Source organism: Bos javanicus, chromosome 7 (genome assembly GCF_032452875.1).
Source record: "Bos javanicus breed banteng chromosome 7, ARS-OSU_banteng_1.0, whole genome shotgun sequence".
NCBI lineage: Eukaryota > Metazoa > Chordata > Mammalia > Artiodactyla > Bovidae > Bos > Bos javanicus.
Window position 1 is genome coordinate 33,876,146 of NC_083874.1, and position 16,437 is coordinate 33,892,582.

At 40.7% G+C, this 16,437-nt stretch overlaps 1 protein-coding gene across 2 annotated transcripts in view; it reads right to left on the reverse strand.

Moving 5' to 3' along the window:
* The window catches only part of LOC133251032 (protein FAM170A-like), a 29,937-nt gene extending 14,448 nt beyond the window's left edge, over positions 1-15,489 (reverse strand). The window contains exons 1-5 of one of the 2 annotated variants that reach the window (XM_061422984.1): positions 15,144-15,489; positions 7,515-7,673; positions 3,277-5,205; positions 2,964-3,135; positions 1,458-1,604 (exon numbers count right to left, since the gene is read on the reverse strand). The gene's annotated coding sequence lies outside the window, so the exon portion shown is untranslated. The remainder of the gene's footprint in view (positions 1-1,457; positions 1,605-2,963; positions 3,136-3,276; positions 5,206-7,514; positions 7,674-15,143) is intronic. The other variant, XM_061422985.1, reaches the window with a different exon arrangement.
* Between the last annotated feature and the right edge of the window lie 948 nt (positions 15,490-16,437).

The window sequence follows — 16,437 nt, forward strand, 5'->3', positions numbered from 1 at the left end:
TTTCACTTTCAGGGTGCAGAGGCTGGATTCAGCTTCAAGTATGAGCTCCCCTATTTGCTCCCCTACCCCACAAAAATTAAATGTTTAAATAAATTGCCAAAGTAGTGGATCTTCTTCCTCCCTAGGCCAAACAAGGTCCTGACCAGTAGCCTCTTTTATTTGTTCCCACATGAGCACAGAAGTGCCATCTCTTTATGCTAAGAAAGATGTTCATCCGTTATGTTCATACATTTGAACAAAAGTGGGAGACTTGTTCATCCCATGTCCTGTGTAACCCACCCAACCCCCTTCATCTCCATCTGAATCTATTTTTGCACTGCCTAAAATTTAACCATAGACAGTCAGTACTTTGGGTATTTTACCCTTCAAAGATTTTTATTAAAATACAAATAATTTCATAAGAAGTGGTGTCTTAACCTAAAGCACTGTCAGTCACAGTTTTAGCAAAGACTAAGGAAAAACAGGCTAAGAATTAGGCCATTTTTAAAATGTTATTGAAAATATAGTGACGAGGAAAAAAAAAGAAATGCTCTCTGGTATAGAGGTAGATGTTGGAGAGATGGTGAAAAGGTACCAACAGAAATAGTCTACATCCTCATAAATTTGCAACAGGTGAAATCTTTCTGAGATGGTGCCCCAGTGTGAAACAATGTATTAAGGATGTAAGACATATTTATCCACTGGAAATTAATACTGTCAGTAACCTGAGCTAAGACTCAGAGAGTTCAAATAACTAGGGATAAGAAGAGCATTCTAAGTTTATTTATAAAGAATCCCAGAGATTGGGGTAAAACCCACAATTGTAAAGGATGTCTTCCCATCAGAGACTCAGCTGCTATGTATGAACCCCACTCCAGTACTCTTGCCTGGAAAATCCCATGTATGGAGGAGCCCTGTAGGCTGCAGTCCATGGGGTCGCTAAGAGTGGGACACGACTGAGTGACTTCACTTTCACTGTTCACTTTCATGCATTGGAGAAGGAAATGGCAACCCACTCCAGTGTTCTTGCCTGGAGAGTCCCAGGGACGGCGGAGCCTGGTGGGCTGCTGTCTATGGGATCGCACAGAGTTGGACACGACTGAAGCGACTTAGCAGCAGCATAAACTTTAAGCAGAGGAAGCTGCCTTAGAAAGCAAACTCAGATGATGACTAGTGCCCAGAAAAACCTCTGGGCCAAAGGATTAATATGAATTGAGCTCCATCTTCCTCTAAATCCATTTGGTAGAGTTTTGAAAATCTCCTCCATGAATCTAATCCATTTGACATCAATTCATGGAAGTAAATGAGATTAACAGAATCTGACCAAGATATCAGAGTCTCTTCCAAAGAATGGACAAAGTATCCATAATGAAGGAGGGAATATGAAACATTCATGGATACCATGCTTAAAAATGCCTCTTAGCCTATAAATCATATTTCCCTGCTGTTTATAGCTCTGAAAAGAATTAGTAACTTACTCCTAGGTGTGACAGTTCGGGTCACTGAAGATTAGATGTTGCCATGAGCCCACAGAGTCTGACCTGCAGAAAGCAATGAAGTCGATCAAACCGCTACTCCTTTTGCTGGAATATTTACTGTTGACACTTCAAGAGTTCATCTGTAGACTGAAAACAAAAAATGTCTGTCAATTGCTTTCAGTACTTAAATGGGTAAAAAGAGCTAGAGTTTCAAAACAGCTGAATATCCCTACCTGACACAGAGCTGGGAACAGTACAAATAGCATCTGGGTAATTTTTAAGGTTAATTTCAAGTGTGAATCACTTTGGTTCTCTCTCTTAGATGTCCTGAAATTGCCATCTTATTGAAATTTGGGGAAGAATTCAGGCTGTGTCTTTCCCCAGGGAGAGCACACAGTCACAAGTTTTACAAACGCAGAGTTTGTACATACAGCAAAGTTAGAGTTTCCTACTATTAGATCCCTACAATACTTGATACCTGATAAAATCATTGTCAAATAACATTTATAAGAACCCAATTGCATGGGATGGGGTGCTATGTTGAGGATCACAAATTGAATAGTTGCAGCAAAGGCCTTCAGGTGCCCACAGTTTAAGGCAAGCAAATTAGTATATAGAAAAGGCAAAATTTTAAAATGGCAGACCCAATTACAGGGAACCAAGTACTGCTTTGCTATTATAGATTCTTCATATTCCTGGCCACCCATCCATCTATCCATCCCCCAAAACATATTCCAACCCTGGTGACAAAAGTGAAGCCGAAGCCTGGAAGGTGCTCAGTCCATTGGTGCTGAGATGCTTAGGGTTGGGAAGGACTCTGATATTTGTGAAATCCAACCCATGATACCTTTGAATTTCCTCTGCCATGGCTCCACCAAGTAATTACTGGGCACATGTTCCAGGATCTTCAGCGACGGGGAATCCACCACTTCGTTAAAAAAAACTTACATATTCAGGCAAATATAACAGAAAAAATTCTCCCTTGCAAAGACAAATCTACTTCTCCAGAGGCTATTGCTTCCAGTTGCATCTTTTTTTCCACGGACAAAAAAAAAAAAACTACATTCCTCTAAGGCAGTCCCTCTAATATTCAAAGACTGTTATCTTAGACCTTCAAGCCTTTTCTTCAGCAGTACAGCCCTATTCCCTCAAACATCCAGACTTCATTTCCTCATTGAGATCCAAACTTTCTCCTGAATATGTCTTAGTTGCTTTATATTGGTCTTAATACACATTGCTCAGAGGGCTTCCCAGGTGGCCCCACTGGTAAAGAACATGCTTGCCAATGAAGGAGATGGAAGAGACGTAGGTTTGATCCCTGAAACCCACTCCAGTATTCTTGCCTGGAGAATCCCATGGACAGACGGAGCCTGGTGGCCTACAGTCCATGGGGTCATAAAGAGTAGGACAAGACTCAAGTGACTTAGCATGCATGCTCATTTGACAGAACTAAACACAGTATTCCAACCAAGGTCTGACCAAGGCAAAGTAGAGTGGGGTTCTTACCTTACCCATCACAGAGACTTCTGTTAAGACTGGCTTTTTGGTAGCCACATCAAACTTCTAACTCTGGGGACTTCCCTGGTGGTCCAGTGGCTAAGATTCCATGGTCCCAGTGCAAGGGGCCTGGGTTGGATCTCTGGTCAGGGAACTAGATTATGCATGCTGCAGCTTAGACCTGTGGCACAGCCACATAAACATTTTTTAAGAAGAAAAAACAATAACAAAACAAAACAAAAAAAAACTCTGTTAACTTTTACTGAGCTGATGCAGCCACTATAAAGTAATGAAGTCAAAATTTAAAACCATTATTTCTTACCAAGTAATGGGCTTCTGGAGAAGGAAATGGCAACCCACTCCAGTATTCTTGCCTGGAAAATCCCATGGACAGAGGAGCCTGGCGGGCTACAGTCCATGGGGTCACAAAGAGTCGGACACAATGGAGTGAATAACAACAAAATGGGCTTCTCTGGTGGTTCAGATGGTAAAGAATCCACTTGCAATGTGGGAGACCTGGGTTCGATCCCTGGGTTGGGAAGATCCCCTGGAGAAGGGAGCAGTTACCCACTCCAGTATTCTTGTCTGGAGAATTCCACAGACAGAGGAGCCTGGTGGGCTATAGTCCATGGGGTCGAAAAGAGTTATTAGGCACAATTGAGTGACTTTCACTTTGACATTGTAGCTCTATAGGTTATCTAGACCTCTTCCGTTCCCCCACCCAAAGACCATCCATCCATAAGCCTCATCCAATAAACATAAAAGCATGAGAAATGGGTAAAGTTTTCTGTTTTATACATTCCTTTGAGGAAGCTGAAAGTTATTTGATTTGCCCAAGATTCCTCAAAATACCCCAGGTCAAAAATTGTCATCTCAAAACATGATGCACCTTGGTGAGCTATTTCATAAATCTTTAAACCTCATAAAGGATATCTAATACCATTAAACCATTAAGTGAACCCCATGTAATTAATATTATTAGTACAACATAGGAGAGAGTCTGTCATCTGAACCACCTAATTCTGAAGCCCAGCCATATTTACAATGCTGACCCAGGACAGCTTATCCTAAGCCTTGCTTTCCTCCCCTAGAAAGGGGGATAATACTCCCATCTTGCCATGTTCTTCTATAAAGTGCTTGACACAATGCCTGGCCTGTGGAGGATGGGCAGTAAATGTTAAGTTTCCCCACGCAGCACAGATTATTCCAGTTTGCGCTCCACTTCCCTTAATAGATTCCAAGCTCTTAGAGAAGGGGCCAGGGACTTGCTTGTCTTCACATCCCTCAAACCCTCAACACCCAGCCTGAGTACACACATTCCTCTTGAATATAAATGTGAGCATTTGGCTTCGAATTCAGTTGTATATCATACAGAAATAATTACATTTCTGTTCTGGCCTCTCAGTTTCAAAGGGATATTTTTAAATTCTCATAGAGTAGCTGAGATTACCTATTACATATATGTGTGTATATATGTATAGAGAGAGAGAGAGAGAGAAAGAGACTCTCCTCAAGTCTCAGGCAATTGTGTTCAAATGAGGCTCAAGGTCTCATCTATTCAGGAAAACAGGTTGGCACTGACATTTCTAATACTCTTAATGTTGGCCCAACTTTTAGCTCTATTTCTTTCCTCAAGTAATGGTGCTTCAAGACACAGCTAAAACAGGAGGGGCCAGAGGAGGCTCTGATGGGGAAAGCCAATCTCTGATATATCCAATTTCTGACCTATGGCTCAGGCAGCTCAGGGAAAGGTTTGTGGGTCCCCAATGCCTTCCCTGAGCAATAAAATTAAGAGAGTTCACTCCCACACGGCCTCAAGCAGGCTGAGGTAATTGTTACTGTTATGGCTTGAGCAATGTGAGTGGGAGAAGATGAGAATTCTGAAAGAGATTTATTTACTGCAAAGCATCCCAAATATCTCACTAATCTGCTTTTCATTTGGCAAACTTTTCCATCATTAAAAGTGCCATGCTCAGCTCTGCGGTTTATGACAAAGCAAAAGATGCCCCTGGGAGGCCAAGCAGCAAAATGGAAAGAACGTGGGCTCTGGAACGAGTTAGATGCAGGTTTTATTTCCAAGTGTGCTACTTACTTGCTCTGTGACTGTGGGCAGCGTACTTTAGTCTGTTAGAACCCCAGCCTCCTCAATGATCAAGAGAAGATGATTGTCCTGTCCTGGTTTATGAATATAGAGATCAGCCCAAGGCCCTTGGGCCCTATGTTTGTTTCTCCTTTAAGATTCAGTGGTCACCTGCAAAATGAAGATCATAATAGTATCAACTGCACACACTTTGTGATGAGGATTTAAATGGGCAAATGTATAGAAACTGTTTAGAACAGAGTCTGGCACAGAGCAAGTGCTATGTAATTGTTTGTTATCATCATTAACATTAAGGATTACATGACATGTGGAAAGAACACTTTGAATGGTCATTTGTACTTGCTACAAATGTGCTCAATACATGCACACGAAAATATCTCTCATAACTAAAAACACTTCCTTGGGACATGAAGAAACTGCTTGGGTGGGAGGAACCTTTCAAAATTGTACACTCAGAACTTGCGAGAAGGAGGGATCACATAGATCAAACCTGTTTACAGAGGAAACAGACCGATAGAGGTAGAGGAGGAAAGCAGGGACAAGAGGCAGAGAAGGGAGCTTCCCTGGTCAGGTGCACAGTTAACAGAAATGAAAATTCCAGGTCTCCTGATACCCTGATGACCCTCTTTTCCCCACATCATACTGCCTTTTAAGTGTAGTCTTGGTTAAGAAACACCTTCCTATAAACAGAGTTCAGATTTTTCAGGTGACCTCTGAGTCTCTCTGCTGAAAAGTCAATGGCACCCCACTCCAGTACTCTTGCTTGGAAAATCCCATGGACGGAGGAGCCTGGTAGGCTGCAGTCCGTGAGGTTGCTAAGAGTCGGACACGACTGAGCAACTTCACTTTCACTTTTCACTTTCATGCATTGGAGAAGGAAATGGCAACCCACTCCAGTGTTCTTGCCTGGAGAATCCCAGGGACGGGGAGCCTGGTGGGCTGCCGTCTATGGGGTCGCACAGAGTCGGACACGACTGAAGCGTCTTAGCAGCAGCAGCAGCAGCTGAGCCTCTTGGAGGCTTTAATAAAGTGAGAATAAGGAAAAGTGGGCTCAGAATGGTTTAGGAAGATGCTGGGGATGTAAACAGAAAGGATGGCTCTGCAACAAAACCCCAGCTCAGAGCAGAGACTATTCACCACACTCTGGACAGTGAAACAGGGGCTCTACACCCAGATACTTGCCACCCACAAATCCAAATCCAGCAAGCTCTGTCTCCCATGGTTAATTTTTACTGATTTAATGTTCCAGTTTAGATTTGTTTTGTTTTAAAGGTACAGCCTCACTGAGTTCCAGATGCCTTACTCCTTAGCCCTAGGACTGAGAATCCTTTCCAGCTGATTTGGTTCGCTCAAATGGAGAGCTACCTACCATGGAGGGAGGTAGAATATTCCCCTTCTGATTGGAAATACTAACTGGATTTCAATGGGTTTCCTATGTTTCCTTCCCTTCAACCAGGGAAACAGATCTGACCTAAGGCATTTTGCCTTTGAAAGCAACTTTCACTTCTATAGCTAGGTTGTTCCCCCTCCCCCAATTAACCAAAAAACAAGCCAAGAATACAAGAAAGCACAGAAAATAGAAAGGAAAGAATCAGCCCCTAGTTGAACACAAATATTGGTATTTGGGGTCCCCTAAGATTGCGTCTAGCTCTATTTTGTGCTGAGATTCTGGGCCTCTCTGGCAGCTAACAGATATTAGTCTGCTAGAAAATACTAGTAAGTATTTTCATAAGGAACCAAGGGGAGGACAAGATGACAGTCTTAATATAGTTTTGATGTTTCCCAGTTGTCCATGCCCTACCTAACCTCATGGACTAAAACAAGAGGGTTGTCCATCTAAAAATGAAGACAAGGAGTACTAACAATCCTGCCCTGCTTTGAGATCCAAAAGGGAGAAGACTGCATGTCCAGCCTCTGCCTGGCTCACATTTACAACTCCAAGAAAGAATTCAGAGGCGGAGGCAAGAATTGTACCAGGGGAGGCTGCCAACTGAGAGAAAAATCTGTGCCCCCCCAAAGGCAGCCAGCCTGCCAACATGGCGGCTGAAGCAGAGGAGGAAGGAAACACATCATGGAACCCACAGGAGGTGGAAAGAACTGGGGCACAAGGAGGAGAAAACCCCTGGGACTTCGCTGGGGGTGGGTGAGGAGGTTTGTAATAGCCAAAGAGATAAAAAGTTTAAAATACTGGTTATTGCCATTGATATAACCCCTTTTAAAACTCCAGGCTAGCATGGCCTGAGAAAATGGGCTGACACTGGTAACATCACCTCTTTCTGTTATCTCTCCACAATTTAATCTGCACACAGTGTTGTAATGAGCATCCCTAGTGGGCTTTATTCATCCAGATGAATGCTCTCCTGATGCAGGAGTTCCCAGTACAAGAAATATAATTCTTGATTCTTAGAATTTAATTATGTGCTGCTCGTTGTATATTAAAGTAATTCAAACTACCATACCACAGGGGTGTATGACTTGTATTACTTTTCTTATAAGTGAGACAGGCTGGTACAGAATCATCCATTTTCTCACTCGGGCTCCTTTGCAACTAATCCCACAGGTTTGAGAAATAGCAGGTCAGGGCTAAAGGCACAGTGCGTGTCCACGAGAGAATTTCCCTGCAAAGAAGCAATATAAAGAACAGTTAAATCAATTAAAACAAGGAGACCATTAGACTAACACATTAGCACCCTACATAAAGTAACCAAAACCTAAGGCTGTAATGTCTCAAGGTTAAGAAAGTGAAACCTAACGACGACCAATCATAAATAACCAACTCAGCTTTTCCAAACAATGCAACTGCTTCAGCCACTCAGATAATTCCCTTCCTTTGCTTCCCTTGCATCTTCTCTATAAAGTCTTTCTCCTGGCTCCTGTATGTGGAGCATCCTAACCACTTCCCATTTGGCCTGATTCGAATTGAATTTGCTAAAATAAACTCAAAATTTGAATATGCCTCAATTTATTTTTCCCTGGTGGCTTAGACAGTAAAGAATCTACCTGCAATGCAGGAGACGTGGGCTCGATCCCTAGCTAGAGAAGATCCTCTGGAGAAGGAAATGGCAACCCACACCAGTATTCTTGCCTGGAGAATTCCAAGGACAGAGGAGCCTGGTAGGCCAGGCTATGGGGTGGCAAAGAGTAGGACACAACTGAGCAACTTTCACTTTCAGTTTATCTTTTGACAGAACTAAGCAACATTAGTCCAGAAGATACCCCCCAAAAAAGCCTCAGCTAGAGCCTAGCCTTAACCTATATGGGTCTCAGTTTCCTCATGAGTTAAAAAAAAAAAATTCTTGCCGCTAAACAGATTTCAAATGCCTCCCTTTGGAGTTCCTGTGAGGGCCAAAAGAGAATATCTGAAACATTTTCTAATCTGTAACTCACTGTAAAAATATGGGGTTACCTAGCCCATTGGAATAATGGAACTTTGTTTTCAGATATGTTAAAATACCTGCTTTCCTAACTGTGATTTACAATTTAATAGTTTATAAAATGCATCACTCCAGCTCCTAATGCGTAGGTGATGACATGAAGTACGAAGGCAAAGAAAAAGACCAAATCCCCTTCCATCATACTATCCAGGCAGTCTTAGCTCATATTAGAAATCTTTGTATGATGTTACATTCTAACATCCAATATTAAGCTTCCTTTTAGAGAGAAAAAAAAAATATGTGCCAATACTAAGTTGTTCTTGCCAGGTTATCTTAAATGACTGTGGGTGCCTTCTTAAGGCACCTCACCAATCAGTGTGCCACCAACCTAGTGGAATGTGGCCGCACACACCAAAAGTGTGACCAGAGAGAAGCATCCGTCCCATGAAAAAACACTAGGGCCCTCTAGTGAACAGAAATTAAACTGGAGTCTGTGGGTGGTGACAGCAGAAGAAGTAGGTCATCCTTTTAAACCTCATTTCCTCCACAGTTTTATGTTAATAGAGACCCAACGACCAAAAAGTGAGTTTCCATATTGCCTAGGGAAAATAATGTCCAAATAATTTGAATATTTTTCAAATAACTTTCCTTTATACCCTATGCAACTGAGAAATCCCAGAGGCTTGTAAATCTTAGCAAAGCCATTGTTTCCAGCTCTAAACCCTGCCTTTGGGTTTGGCTTTCTCTCTTTTCTTTATGGATGAATAACATTTTCAATCAAGCTATTTTTCTTGTTACTCTGGGAACCAAGATCATTTTGCATAAACTTAATCCTCATTTTCAGGCTCTCCGACTTTACCTTCCCTTTCTCATCACTACTAGAACAGGAGAGTCACACCCCAGAAATCACATGGGGTACAGGAGAGCTATGCTGTGCAGTGGGACAAGTCACTTCTCAAGTCTTAAGAACAGGGTCACCTCAGAGAAGATGCTTCACACCTAAGCCAGGTTCTCACTAGTAAGAATCACATAAGACTTCACTCAGTGACCCCTCTGCTATGGATGCTCTCCTGTCCACTTCCCCTAGGAGCTTCCCCAATAGTTCAGTGGGCAAAGAATCCACCTACAATGCAGGAGATCCTAGTTTGATTCCTGGGTCAGGAAGATCTGCTGGAGAAGGGGTAGGCTACCCACTCCAGTATTCTTTGGCTTCCCTTGCGGTTCAGCTGGTAAACAATTCGCCTGCAATGTGGGAGACCTGGGTTTGATCCCTGAGTTGGGACGATCCCCTGGAGAAGGGAAAAGGCTACCCACTCCAGTATTCTGGACTAGAAAATTTCATGGACTGTATAGTCCATGGGGTTGCAAAGAGTCAGACATGATTGCGACTTTCACTTCACTTTAGTGAGAAACGCCCAATCCCCACCTTTGCCCCCACTAAGGTGTTTACAAGCTTCAATCACAGCGTTTCAGTCATCTGCTTGCTTGTATTTGTCAACCCTCACCGGACTGAAGACTTTTACAAAGGCAGCACTTTTGTCTTATTTACTTTAGGATTCCTCAGACCATGCTTGCCAATGTTTGGTATGTAATAGGCTGTAAAGAAATGTCTGTTGAAGGACTAATTTAATTGACAAGTTGATTGATTGAATGAATGCCACAGATGAAAGCACCTTGTAAATCTCCCATCACTAGACAAATGTAAGTCATTATTACAAGGAATTCCATGGATAAGCTTTGAACTTGAGGTAATTAGGCAATTGCTCAAAGTCAAGAGGTAATGGACCTTTTCATAGCATCCTTTGTTTTTGTTTATTTATTTAATCCAGACAGTTGCCAATAATTTACATAACTTAAGATAATAACACACTAAAAAAAAACAGCCCATGCATTAGAAATACTGAGAAATACTCTCCTGGTTAAATTCAGTTCAGTTCAATTGCTCAGTCGTGTCCGACTCTTTGTGACCCCATGAACCACAGCATGCCAGGCCTCCCTGTCCATCACCAACTCCCGGAGTTCACCCAAACCCATGTCCGTCGAGTCAGTGATGCCATCCAACCATCTCATCCTCTGTCATCCCCTTCTCCTCCTGGTTAAATTAGCATTGTCCCTTAGAGACACAATGATGAAATAATAGACTTTAAGTTCCTCCTTAGGTACATACTGGTGTCCTGGAAAGACCATTAATGCTAATACCAACACCAAACATTGAGGGGACTGTCCTCAGGTGCCCATTTTGTTTTTACCAGTTTCTCTCAGTATGAGAGTACTTACAGGAAGTAGCTGGGTATTTCGGGGGATTTTTTTTTTCCACAATTCAATTCATAAAACTTGGACACTAGCTATGTGTTGGGTAAATACAAGAGATGCAAACAAGGATTTCAAGGTGGCATGTGGGTTGCATGAAAGGGTCTTGACAAGATCACATATACCACAACCAATGCAGAATGAAATGCCATAAGACAAATGCATTAACTCCCCAGTGCTGTGGGTCTAGAGGCAGAGAGACAGAACAGGCCACTGGAGAAGATCAGAAAAGACTTCACAGAGGAGGTGGTATCCATGATAAAAGTTAAGCTTTGGACAATATATCAATCCACACAGACAGGGCATGGTGGGGTTTGTGGGGGAGAGGGGAAGTGGCAGGACAGGGGGGATTCCAAGGAGCATGACACTGTACAGAAAGTCCAGCAGCAGGGCTAGCTACCTTCATTTCTTTAAGTTTCCATTACATCTGCTCCTGGGATGCTCATCTGACTCTGGTAATAGCCAATTTGATATTAGCTGTATTCAATGTAAAATGACACTGATATTATTATGGTAAATTCCTCTCTTTTCACAGCAGCAATAAACATTATCTTGAAGCAATGGATCAAATACTACATTTATATAATATCCCTAGAGACATTATTCAAAATAAATTTTGAGTATACTTTAATTACATTTTCTTTAATTTTTATTGAAATTCAAAACCAATACTTCTCAGCCTCTTCTGAAAATGATCTGTGCTTAGCATGGAAAAAAATCTTGTAATTACTATTGCATAACATCTTGCCAAGTTCTTTCATTCCATCCTTGCCAGATTCTGATGTCTAGTATTAGAATTAACTTAACTTCTTTGGAATTTTATTTACATTTTATTTATAAAGTTTATTCATATTTACATTTTATTTACATTTATTTTTAATTGGAGGATAACTGCTTTACTCTTTGGGATATTTTTAAGAGCTGGGAATGGGCATGTTTAACCGTATAAAATTTCCTAATTTCATCAAATTCTAAAAATGGCATATCTCCCAAACTAATGTTTTATAGGATATTAGGTGTTTCATTAAAAAATGAGAAATATTAATGGGACAAAGTTAAGTAAAAGTTTCCACATTCATGTGTGGAATTTAAAACATTCAACAAACCAGTGAATAAAAACAAAAAGGAGACAGACTAGCAGAAACTGAGAATACACTGGTGGTTGCCAGTGGGGAGAGAGGAGGGAGGGGGCATTACTTATAGGCATAGGGGATTAAAAATGGGGTTATCATATTATGGGATTATATGAAATTGTGTGTGTGAAACTTCTGAAAACTGTAAAGCATTGTAGAATTTATAGAATTTTTCATTCAATAAAAAATTTTAATTAAAAAATTCTTAGATTTGAATAGAGAAGATTATCTGAATATGTTTTTAAACTGTTCTTAGAGTAGGTGATTCAATATCTGACAAAATAAAGGGTATATGCACCTTTTCCAACTAGACACCTCAGGAGTCTATGACTTTACTCCAACAATACTGCCTTTACTCAAAATATTTTTGAACAGCTCTTAAAATTTCCTTTAGTTTATGACACAGACTCAGTGATGACAAATTTTCATCATATTATAAGTAGATTTGGAGAATAGACAGACATTTAGAGCCAGATCAGGAAAATACGGTAAATGGTATTTTGATCAACTGGAATCTCCCTGTCAAGGAATGATACAAACTTTCTGTATAACTTATGAAGTGGTTCCAAAATCAGTAAGACCAGAACTCAAAAGTGCTTTAAATAATGGTGACATCATTAGAAAAGACAGCTTTCTCCAAAAAGAATATGACAAATTAAGACTTTGTTATAAACACTGAGATGGTTGTTCAAAATAGTTCTCAATCTCATTTTCCACATTTTGTTCAAAAGTAACTTGCTAAGGCAAATTCTTAAAGAACTTGTTATATGCTACCTAGCAAATGGGTTATTTCCCTTTTAAGTGTTGTTTGAAAGGAGAGATAAGGCTTATTCTGTCTGCTCTGGCTCCCTCTCCTTTTCAAGGTAGAAAAAAAATCTGAGAGGAGAATATATTTGAGAACAATATATCTGACAAGGGGTTAATATTCAAAATATATTATACAAAGAACAAATGCAATTCAACATCAAAAAACAAACAACCCAATCAAAAAATGGGCAGAGGATCTGAACAGACATTTTCCCAAAGAAGGCACACAGATGGCCAGCAAACAAATGAAAAGATGTTGAACACTGCTTTTCATTAGGAAAATGCAAATCAAAATGACAATGCAATACCAGCTCACGCCCGTCAGAATGACTACCATCAAAAAAGACAACCAATAAACATGTAACAAGAAGTATATGAAAGGGAATCCTCACACATCATTGGTGGGACTATGGACAAGAGTATGGAGGTTCCTAAAGAAATTAAAAACAGAACTACCATACATTCCAGCAATTCTACTTCTGAGTAATATCCAAAGAAAACAAAACACTAATTTGAAAAGATATATGTGTTCCAATGCTTATTACAGCACTATTTAAACAGCCAAGATGCAAAAGACACCTAAGTGTCTGTACACAGACAAATGGATAAAGATGTGGGATATGACAAAAGTACAATGGAATATTCCTCAGAATATTTGATAAAAAATATCAAATCTTATCATTTGCAACAGCATGGATGGACCTAAATGGTATTATCCTAAGTGAAGTAAGTTAGAGAAAGACAAATACTACATGATCTCATTTACATGTGGAATTTAAAAAACAAAAGCAAATAAACACGAAATGAAAACAGAATCATACATACAGAAAACAGGTGGTTGCCAGAAGGCAGGGGTGGGGAGGGAACGTGAAGCAGATGTAGAAGATAAGAAATACAAACCTCCAAGTTATATGATAAATAAACCATGGGAATATAACAGCATAAGGAATATGATTAGTAATATTTTAACAAGTTTATACATGGACAGATGGTTATTAGAGTTATCATGGTGATCATTTTATAATATATACAGTGTCAAATTACTAGGTAGTAACCTAAACTAATATAATTACATACATCAACTGTTTCAATTTTTTTTAAAAAAAGGTTTTCCAGAAATGAAAATAAGTGAGTAAGTGATAGTTGCTCAGTCATGTCCAACTCTTTGCAACCCCAAGGACTGTAGCCTGCCAGGCTCCTCTGTCCATGGAATTCTCCAGGTAAGGTGGGGCAAAAACTACTTGTTGCTTACAGCTGGTGTTCCCAACCTCCAGGATCTAATGCCTGATGATTGAGATGAAGCTGACTTAATAATAGAAATGAAGTGCACAATAAATGCAATGCACTTGAATTATCCCAAAGCTATCCCCGAACCCCAGTCTGTAGAAAAACTGTCTTCCACAAAACCAGAGCCTGGTGCCAAGAAGACTGGGGACCACTCAAATACCTATTCTTTTCTTCTTTCTCAGTAGCAGAATTCAGTTTTGTTGGGACCATAATACATTGAGCTAAAACAAAAAACATTTCCCCACCTCCTTTGTGTTTGCTATAGTTACAGGACACAGTTCTGGCCTAAGAAATGAAGGCAGTAAAATTTCCTGAAAGAAGAACAGAGTCAATTGGTAGTGCTGTATTCTACTAAAGCACGGGCACAATGCTGAGATGCTGGAGGTGGGATTACCATTCTACAAACGTATGGTTACTAAAGAAGAAAGGTGGAGGAGAGAGAAATTAGGAGATTGGGGTTGACATTAGTCAATTCAGTCACTCAGTCATGTCCTATTCTTTGCGACCCCATGGACTGCAGCATACCAGGCCTCCCTCTCCTTCACCAACTCCCAGAGCTCGCTTAAACTCATGTCCATCGAGTCGGTGATGCCATCCAACCATCTCATTCTCTGTCGTCCCCTTCTCCTCCTGCCTTCAATCTTTCCCAGCATAAGGGTCTTTTCCATTGAGTCAGTTCTTTGCATCAGGTAGCCAAAGTATTGGAGGTCTAGCTTCAGCATCAATCCTTCCAATGAATATTCAGGACTGATTTCCCTTAGGATTGACTGGTTTGATCTCCTTGCTGTTCAAGAGACTCTCAAGAGTCTTCTCCAACACCACAGTTCAAAAGCATTAATTCTTTGGCACTCAGCTTTCTTTATGGTTCAACTCTCATATTCATACATGACCACTGGAAAAAACCATAGCCTTGACTAGATGGACCTTTGTTGGCAAAGTAATGTCTCTGCTTTTTAATATGCTGTCTAGGTTTGTCAGAGCTTTTCTTCCAAGGAGCAAGCGTCTTTTAATTTCATGACTGAAGTCATCATTTGCAGTGATTTTGGAGACCAAGAAAATAAAGTCTGTCACTGTTTCCATTTTTTCCCCATCTATTTGCCATGAAGTTATGGGACTGACTGGATACCATGATCTTAATTTTTTTAATGTTGAATTTTAAGCCAATTTTTTCACTCACCTCTTTCACTTTCATTATGAGGCTCTTTAGTTCCTCCTCACTTTCTGTCATAAGGGTGGTGTCATCTGCATATCTGAGCTCATTGATCTTTCTCCCTGCAATCTTGATTCCAGTTTGTGCTTCATCCAGCCTGGCATTTCACATGATGTACTCTGAATATAAGTTAAATAAACAAATGGGGGCTTGACATACACACTACTATATATAAAACAGGTGGTTAACAAGGACATAGGGTATAACACAAGGAATTCAACTCAATATTCTGTAATAACCTAGATGGGAAAAGAATCTGAAAAAAAAATAGGGACATGTATATGAATAACTGAATTGCTTTGCTGTACAGCTGAAGCTAACACAAAAATCAACCACACTCCACCATAAATTTTTTTAAATGTAGTGAAAAATATAAAATAAGTGACAAGGAGACAACATAGGGAATATAGTCAATATTTCATAATAACTGTAAACGGAGTGTAACTCAACTTCCCTGGTAGCTCAGATGGTAAAGACTGTGCCTGCAATGCAGGACTCAGGTTCAAGCCCTGGGTCAGAAAGATTCCCTGAAGGAGGAAATGGCAAACCACTCCAGTATTTTTGCCTGGGAAATCCCATGGACAGATTGTAAATCACTATGGAAGGAAAGTTATGACCAACCTAGATAGCATATTCAAAAGCAGAGACATTACTTTGCCAACAAAGGTTCGTCTAGTCAAGGCTATGGTTTTTCCTGTGGTCATGTATGGATGTGAGAGTTGGACTGTGAAGAAGGCTGAGTGCCAAAGAATTGATGCTTTTGAACTGTGGTGTTGGAGAAGACTCTTGAGAATCCCTTGGACTGCAAGGTAATCCAACCAGCCCATTCTGAAGGAGATCAGCCCTGGGATTTCTTTGGAAGGAATGATGCTAAAGCTGAAACTCCAGTACTTTGGCCACCTTATGCGAAGAGTTGACTCATTGGAAAAAGACTCTGATGCTGGGAGGGATTGGGGGCAGGAGGAGAAGGGGACGACAGAGGATGAGATGGCTGGATGGCATCACTGACTCAATGGACGTGAGTCTGAGTGAACTCTGGGAGTTGGTGATGGACAGGGAGGCCTGGCATGCTGTGATTCATGGGGTCGCGAAGAGTCGGACACGACTGAGTGACTGATCTGATCTGATCAGAACATATGATATTATACATCAGTTATATTTAATTAAAAAATAATAGGGAGGGACCAAGAGGTGTGCAGCCAGTTAGGACCTCCAGGAGACAGACACTGAATCACAGTTAGGAGTGCAACTCTGGGGTAAT